This window comes from Pan troglodytes, chromosome 4, assembly GCF_028858775.2.
Source record: "Pan troglodytes isolate AG18354 chromosome 4, NHGRI_mPanTro3-v2.0_pri, whole genome shotgun sequence".
In the NCBI taxonomy this organism is placed as follows: domain Eukaryota; kingdom Metazoa; phylum Chordata; class Mammalia; order Primates; family Hominidae; genus Pan; species Pan troglodytes.
Window position 1 is genome coordinate 147,126,067 of NC_072402.2, and position 9,178 is coordinate 147,135,244.

Sequence of the window (9,178 nt, forward strand, 5' to 3'; positions counted from 1 at the left end):
CCTGGGAAGTTGAGGCTGCAGTGTGCCGTGATCGCACCATTGCACTCCAACCTGGGCGACAGAGCAAAACCCTGACTCAAAAAAAAAATAAAAATAAAAGTAAGAATAGTTCACCATGTAATGTGTTTTGTAACATTGGAGGAAAAGACATCTCAATATCAGCAAGTGCCTTTGGTTCAGAAGGTCGCTGAACTGGTCGAACTCTTCTCATTCTCTGACGAAGGGCGTTTTTTTAAGGCAAGCATGGCGCTATATGGGAAGGGGCAGAAGTTGTACACAATTGAATAATTTGGCAGGAGAGCGTTCTTGTATTTTTCACCTGTGTCTTCACTTCTTTGATATTTGAAATACTCTCCACACTTGTACTTGGAGAGTGGTTGTGGTCTACACATTCTGCAAGTATATGTTGTACATTTGAGTGGTTATTACTCGGCCATTGCAATTAAGTGATATTCTGCTTTTGCAGCACCAATAACAACTCATTTTTAATCTTTTTTTTTTCTTTTGAGATGGAGTTTTGCTCTTTCACTCAGGCTGGAGTGAAGTGGTGCGATCTCTGCTCACTGCAACCTCTACCCCTTGGGTTCAAGCGATTCTCCCACCTCAGCCTCCCGAGTAGCAGGATTATAGATGCCCGCCATCAGGCCGGGCTAATTTTTGTATTTTTAGTAGAGACAGCGTTTTGCCATGTTGGCCAGGCTGGTTTCAAACTCCTGACCTCAGGTGATCCGCCCGCCTTGGCCTCCCAAAATGGTAGGATTATAGGCGTGAACCACCGTGGCTGGCCCATTTTTAAACTTTTATCTTTTACCTTAAGTAGCCTTATACACTTCACTATCATGGCCTTTTTGCGAGGGAACAATTTCACAGATCCCTTCCATTGTGTTGTAAGAAACACAATAAAAAGAAATGCTATTCTGTTTCCCTAATACCAAATCTGTATTAGTCAGCGTTCTCTAGAGAGATAGAACCCGTTGGATGCGCATGTAGATATATGAGAGATTTATTAGGGAAAGGGTCTGATTTCCCTTCCTAGCCACCATGGTGCTGAGCACAGCATTTTGTACACAATAAACACTCATACGTTTTTGAGAAAAGAGAGCGGCAGACACAGACACAGCCCTTACAGAGCTAGTGATGGAGGAGGGCAGACCCAGCCAGCACAATTCTTTACTGTATTTGTCCATTTTCACACTGCTGATAAAGACATACCCGAGACTGGGCAATTTACAAAACAAAGAGGTTATTGGGGCTGGGCCCAGTGGCTCATGCCTGTAATCCCAGCACTTTGGGAGGTGGAGGTGGGCAGATCATCTGAGGTCAGGAGTTCGAGACCAGCATGGCCAACATGGATAAACCCCATCTCTACTAAAAATACAAAATTTGCTGGGCATGGTGGCAGGCACCTGTAATCCCAGCTACTCAGGAGGCTGAGGCAGGAGAATCTCTTGAACCAGGGAGGCAGAGTTTGCAGCCCAGATGTCGCCACTGTACTCCAGCCTGGGTGACAGAGCAAAACTCTGTCTCAAAAAAGAAGTTATTGGACTCACAGTTCCACGTGGCTGATGAGGCCTCACAATCATGGCAGAAGGTGAAAGGCACTTCTTACGTGGCAGCAGCAAGAGAGAAGAGTGCTTGTCTAGGGAAACTCCCATTTTTAAAACTATCAGATCTCGCGAGACTCATTTGCTATCATGAGAACAGCATGGGAAAGACCTGGCCCCATGATTCAATTATCTCCCACCAGGTCCTTCCCACAACACATGGGAACTATGGGAGCTACAAGACGAGATTTGTGTGGGGACGCAGCCAAACCATATCACTCCCCTAACATTTTCCAGGGCCCTGCCCGGGTACTGTCAGGTGGGCAGAGAGTAGCAACCCTGTTCACAGCTGGGGCATCAGGGATCTCAGCCACACAGCAAGTTAGTGGCACAACTGGGCCAAAAGCTTGGCCTCCTGGTTCAGTTCCCTTCTAAATCCTTTACCTATCATTCAGGAAGAATGCTGGGTTTGGACTGCGCATGCACACAATTGCACACAATACTCTGGACATAAACAAGAAAAATGGTAGTGGCGGGAAGTTGATCATGGTTGGGAGAAGACAATTATCTTTTTTTTTAATCTCTGTAAGAAATAATAAAGAAACAAATTTGGGTGGGTGGGACAGCCTTGTGGAACAAATTTACGAAGTTAGTTCCCAGCATGTGGCACAAGGTTCCTGAGTGTGTTAATGACTGTGAGCACTGCTGTGTTTGTTGAGTGAATTGTGGATGGTGGGATTTTGTGTCAGGTGGGCTTGATTAGCTGTGGCTGTCACCCTGTGAGTTAATAATAGGGCCGGGACTCCCGCAGTCCTCACCTCCTGGTTTCTGAGGACAGTGTTGTTTCTAATACCCCAGGTGCATGTGCTCAGTGGCAGGAATTTTTGCCAGCTGCAAAATGACCAGGGTTGGGTGGCAGACAGAGGATGTTGGATTTAGGTCAGGGGTTTGGTGGATTGGTGCTGCATCCATTCCAACCTTCATTACTGCAGAGCCTTGTAAGCTAAAAACTACATTTCCCAGACTTCCAATGGTTCTGGAGGGAGGTTACCTTCCTGCTTCTTCACAGTAGCTACTGGCAAGCACCCCTATATGGGTTTGTCCACATCAGTGGTCCCTTACACATGTTTAGGGTTGAACTATGTCCCCCCTCCCCAAATTTCTATGTTTAATTCCCAGTCCTCAACACCTCAGAATTTGACCTTATTTGGAAACGGGGTTGCCACAGATGTAATTAGTTATTATGAGGTCAGACTGGATTAGGGTGGACCCCTAATCCAATATGACTTATAAAAAGAGTACCTTTGGAAACAGCACACACAGGGAAAACACCATGAGAAGATGAAAGCAGATATCAGGGCGATACATCTACAAGCCAAGAAAGGCCAAAGATTGCCAGCAAGCCGCTAGAATCTAGGAGGCCTGGAACAGATTCTCTCTCACAGCCTTAGAAGAAGCCAGTTCTGCTGACACTTATCTCGGACTTCTAGCCCCCAGAGCTGTGAGATAAATTCCCATCATTTAAGCCACCCTGTCTGGATGGAGTATGTGGTTACAGCAGCCCTGCCTGACTGACACAACCGGTCGCTGGCTTTGTGGGTGTGGCAGAGGCAGGAGTGACCTCCTAACCCTGGACACAGCTGCAGCAGTGTATTCTTCACATGACAGCGGAGCTCCCCCTCCAGAGTCCACTGTAGTCAGAGTTATCCAGCTAAACAGAGCCAACGGGATATATAGAGACACAGAAGAGGAGAGTTATCTCGGAAATTGGCTCACATGATTATAAAGGCCGGCAAGTCCCACGTTTTGCCACCTGCAAGCTGGAGGACCAGGAAAGCTGCTGGTATGACTTAGTCCAGGTTCAAAGGGCTGGAGCCAGGGGTGCCACTGGTGTAAGTCCCAGAGTCCCAAGGAGCAAGAACCAGGAGCTCTGATGTCTGAAGCCAGAAGAAGACAGATGTTCCAGCTCAAGAACAGAGAATTCACCCCTCCTCCACCCTTTTGTTCTAGTCAGGCTCTCGATGGACTAGATGCTGCCCCTCTGCATTGGCAAAAAGCGATCTGCATTGAAAAGCCAATCTCTTCCAGAAACACCCCAACAGACACATCCAGGAGCAATGCTTTACCAGCTATCTGGGCATCCCATAGCCCAATCAAATTGATACATAAAATTAACCATCACATCACTTCTGATGGCAGTAGAGGTAGCATCTGCCTTGACAGGACAATTTTGTGGTTTTCAAAGTCATTCCCAAGGGTCCTTTCTAGGGCCCGCTTCTCTAATTTTCCTAATTGCATAAGCTTCCAATTCCCTGTAGTAAATCCCTTTCTGCTCAAATGAGCAGGAATAATTGCTTTCCTACACATGGACCCTGACTAGTAAGACTTGATTAGACAATGGACACTGAATTAAATTTTCAATTTTTCACAGTTGCCATACATAAATTCTAAAACAAAGTAAGCTGTCAAGGTCTCGTGGTACGCCTTTTTAAAAGTGATAATTGGACTGGGCATGGTGGCTTATGCCTGTAATCCCAGCACTTTGGGAGGCTGAGGCGGGTGGATCACCTGAGGTCAGGAGTTCAAGACCAGCCTGGCCAACATGGTGAAACCCCATCTCTACTAACAGTACAAAACTAGCCGGGTGTGGCAGCACATCTCTACTAACAGTACAAAATTAGCCAGGTGTGGTAGCATATGCCTGTAATTCCAGCTACTTAGGGGGCTGAGGGAGGCTGAGGGAGAATCACTTGAACCCAGGAGGCGGAAGTTACAGTGAGCCGAGATTGTACCACTGCACTCCAGCCTGGGTGACAGAGGAAGAAACCCTCTCAAATAAATAAATAAATGTGATAATTGCCTAAAAACAAGAAATGCTCAATGAAAATCAAGACAAAAATCAAATACAGAAAACTATAGTGAAGTAAGCCCAAATCACCCCAAATTCCCACCACCCAGAGATAACTTCTCTTCTTATTTTGTTGAACGTTCTTTCACACATCGAACGGTGCATTTTACATGCACGGTCACATGTGTTACCCTGCACAGTTCAGGGTGCAATTAGTGTGGCCCGGTTTTCCTTGAAACTTCAAGTGTTCAAGCCCCATGTGCTGGTGATAGCAGGAAGTCCAACATGCAGCCCAGCTGCTCTCTACAGGGTTTTCACTGCCTCCCTCTTACACACAGAGGGTTCCCGTACAGGCGTCTTGGAAGGAGGTGTCCAGACCCACGTGGTCTTTTATCAATGCACTGACCGTGGTGGAAGGACATGAATAACCGAGCAGGAGCTAATCTTGGTGAGTAATATTCGAGTTGTCAGTCAGGTTCACTACTCCCAAAGCAGCCACGGTGGTGGAAGACGGTGCTCCCCCTAGACCAGAGAAGGGCTCCAAGCCAACCACCCAGGGCCCTTCAATGCAAGCCTTTCCCACAAAGATTTGGGAGGACTGGGCTACACCATTGTTCCCCTTCCCATAACCATTCTTCCCTGGCGATCAATATAAAAGGTGTGTTACATCCTTCTCTCAGGACAATGAGTTAATTCACCCTCCCCTGCCATTCCCAGAGATACTACCTTTGGGCACTCCACAGTGACTTCCTGTCCTGGCCTATCTGTGAAGTAGATTAGGGAAGAGACAACACACAAATTCAACCTCCAGCAGGGCGCCTTGCTACTCTCACACTTACCCTCTCCTGACACACACATACGTACACATCATTTGACTTAAATGGGATTATACAATTTATCTTCTTTAATATCATGCTTTTAAAAAAAAATAAAAAGAACAAAAACTCGTGCCGGGCACGGTGGCTCATGCCTGTAATCTCAGCACTTTGAGAGGCCGAGGTGGGCGGATCACAAGGTCAGGAGATCAAGACCATCCTGGCTAACACGGTGAAACCCCATCTCTATTAAAAATACAAAAAATTAGCCAGGCGTGGTGGCACATACCTGTAGTCCCAGCTACTCGGGAGGCTGAGGTGGGAGAATCGCTTGAACCCGGGAGGCAGAGGTTGCAGTGAGCCGGGATCGCACCATTGCACTCCAGCCTGGGTTACACAGCGAGACTCCATCTCAAAAAAAAAAAAAAAAAAAAAAACTCAATAGCAAGTTGTAGACAGTTTTTTGTTTGTTTTGTTCTGTTTTGTTTTGTTTTGTTTTGTTTTGAGACAAGGTCTCATTCTATAGCCCAGACTGGAATGCAGTGATGCAATCTCGGCTTACTGTAGCCTCGGCCTCCCAGGCTCAAGTGATCCTCCCACTTCAGCCTCCCAAGGAGCTGGGATTACAGGCACACTCCACCATGCCCAGCTAATTTTTTGTGTTTTTTATAGAGACGGGGTTTCACCGTGTTGCCCAGGATGGTCTCAAACTCCTGGGCTCAAGAGATCCTCCTGCCTCAGCCTCCCAAAGTGCTGGGATTACAGGTGTGAGCCACCACGCCTAGCCATGTGGGCAGCTTTCCATGGTATGATGCTTTTGAGAAAATGGTTGGATTGCAAGGCAAATAATTATAGGCATTTCATCACTAATTGTCCATATTCCCACCTCCCACATACCAACTCTACCAACAAAAAAAAAGTTTTATGTTCATTGAAGAGAACATATGGGGCTTGATTTTTAACTCAGGGGTTATGGGCCTTTTCAATATAAAATTGTTTCCCAACTGGCCACCTCTGAGCTGAGCCTCCTGGGTAGAATTAGTGTGAATTCAGGGTTGGAGATTAGGGACAGGTTGGGAGGTGAGAACAGAAAGGGTGAAGTGAAGTCCATACGATCTCAGGGCTGGAAGGGACTTGCCAAGTTGTCCAGCTTCTGCTTGCATTCCCTTAATAACAGGGAACTCACCACTTTACCAAGACAGCTTGTTAGCCCACTTCATCCTTGGTTAGTTCCACTGGCTTAAAAAGTATTTCCCATGTGGATCTAGATTCCATCTTCCTAAAGGTTCCAACTGTACCAATTCAAGGTCTTCCTTGGTCACTCTGTAGAGAAGTAGAGCCGGCTCTCCCAGGGCCCATGAGTCCTCTATTCTCCTGGACAGCGTCCCCCTCCCCCTGACTAAATACACCATCTGAAAACACAGGACTCAACGATGCAAACTCACTCTCATACTCAGCTCCTAACAGGAACCTCCCTTCACCTCCCAAGAAGCCTTACTCACACATACCAAGCCGCAGTCTGTCGACCTGTTTTCTCTAGGAATGGAGGGATTTCAAGGCTGCCTCTCCCAGTCTGGAAAGAAAAGCCACTTCACAGAATGAGTGGTTCATAATGTAAAGTGTTCATAACTCCCAAGAGACAGTATGGGCAGGAAATAGAAACAGCTTCCAAATATTTGAGACAGATTTATGGACACTGAGTCACAAATGGCTGCCGTATACTTCGCCTTTTGAGCTAGTCTGGTGGCAGAACACCTCTCTCCTGATATTCAAGGACCTGTCTCCAGGTCGCTTCAGTTCCTTGTCTTGCCTCTCGCAATGGGCTTTCTGCTGACCAAGCCCATTGACTCATGGGCGTAGCCGACCAAAGCACTCGGCCAGGTGCAGAGTTTTTGGGCATTTCAATGGTGGGGGTCTCCCCACAGCTTGCACTGCTAGTTTTTCTGTTTGTTCTTGATGACGAACTCTCTACTGTTTATACAGTAGCAGAACTCACAGAAGCATAACTTACGTTTCACAGCCTCCAGAGTGGACTTTACATAAACACGATGTTTCTGTTAGGCCGGCTTTATCTTCCCTCTAGAGTCTGTCAGTGGTGCTTTGGAGTATTCGACTGGGCCACTGTGCAGGGTTGGGGAGTGGTGTCACAAGCCTTCCCTAACCCACCATCTCTGACCTGCACCCCAGGGCATGCACATGAACGGAATTCATCTTCTTGGTTTGGAAAAGAAGGGGATGACATTAGTGGCGAAACCTCTGTGTAGAGCTCTTGCACCGCAACTCTGAGTCATAGCTTACATCGATCAAGCACTCACTCTGAAGCAGGCTCGGGGCTAAACCTTCACAACCATTGACTCTGTGCTACAGAGGAGACAGTGATCTTCACAGAAGTTAGTTCCCAGAGGGCTTTCTCCAGCCCCACCATTGGGAGCAGAGGGGCAGGGCTAAGCCCAGTCTGACTCGAGTCCTGCTCACACCTTCCTCCAGGACTGCACGGGCTACCTCGCCCAGCCCTCATGGCAATGCTGAAGGCAGGTGTGATTCTCGCCATTTTACCCAAGGGGAAAGGGAGGTACCAGGGCAAAAGGGAGGCTGGGAGCGGCAGACCTCACAGCTAGGAAGTGGCCAAGGCAGGAAGAAGCCCACCAGCCTTTCAACACCAACAGAATTCTTTCCTCAGAAGGAATGAGGGAGGGTGGAGGGGTAAGGACATGGCATTTTTAATCCTCCTGTTGGACTGGGAGGCTCTTAAGGTCAGGGATAGTGTCTGATTCAGCAACCCACCCCCTCGGGCCCTCAACTGGCCTCACTCAGGATGTCACAAGGCCCTGTGTGCTGCTGGAGGGGGTCCCAGGGTCGGTGACAGGCAGACCACAGCCTCTGGCCTGGAAGGAGGAGAGAGGGATTGGCAGGCCCATCCAGGCTGCGGGTCTGAGGAACTGTGAATGAGGCCGTGAACAGAGACCACTGGGGTCCAGCAGGCCTGGCTGCAGAAAGGAAGCTCTGCGCAGTGGAAGGCAGGACCGGGTGGCAGCCCTGGGAGCAGGCCCCGCTGGCCCCTGGGAGAAGCCCTCCATGGGCCTCAGCACGACAATCCTAGGCTGGCAGCCGAGGCCTGGTTCACGTGATCCCTTGATTTGTGTTTTCTGACCTTTCTTCACAGACACTCTAGGAAGCCTGGGGACACAGAGCCTGTCAGGGGAAGTCATACTCTCATGAAAGAGCTAGCCAGCAAGAAACTAGAACCGTGGACATGTAAGATATGCACAGGCGTGGCGAGTCCTAAGTGGGAAGCAAGCAGAGGGTGTGACAGAATACTGAGGGGGCCAGGGAATGGCTCTTCCAGAGGGGACTTCTGAGTGGGAGACAGGAGCAGGGGAAGGAGCGGCATGAGCTCTGGGAAGAAGGCATTTTTGGCAGCGAGCAATGCAAGTGCAAAAGCCCTGAGGCATGAAAAACACTAAAGAATCTGTAGGAGGCCAAGGTGGCCAAGCAAAAGGAGAAAGAGGGACTCCGGCAAGACATGGGCATTTCTCAGGACTGCGATGGCAGGGAAAAGAGAGCCCCCTGAAGGACATTCCACATTCAAGCCCCTGCCCTGTGGTGACCCTGCCAGGTGGCTGGGTCAGGATCTTCTCTGTCAGGCCCAGGCCTCGTTTGCATGATGATGGGAGTAGCTTCCCACGGTCCGGGCTCTCCTTCCCCATGTTCTCCTGTTCCCCCAATTCCCATCACCCAGACTCCAGGAGCCAGGACTGGTGTCTCCCCCACTGGAGGTTCCCAGAAAGTCTCAGAACTCCCACTGCAGTCCTGGGACACAGGGGCTGGGGGAGAGGAAGGAAATTCTCACACAGCTTTCTCCCAGGGAGTTTGCTCTTGTTCCCAGGCTGACAACTGGCAACCCTCAGAACTCTGTTCCCCACCCCCTTCCTCCTCCTCCTCCTCCTCCTCCTCCTCCTCTCCCTGCCTCC

General features: G+C 49.0%; 1 protein-coding gene across 1 annotated transcript in view; it reads right to left on the reverse strand.

Moving 5' to 3' along the window:
• IL17B (interleukin 17B) overlaps positions 1 to 9,178 on the reverse strand; it is a 49,799-nt gene that overhangs the window by 23,582 nt on the left and 17,039 nt on the right. The gene's annotated exons all lie outside the window — the stretch shown is intronic.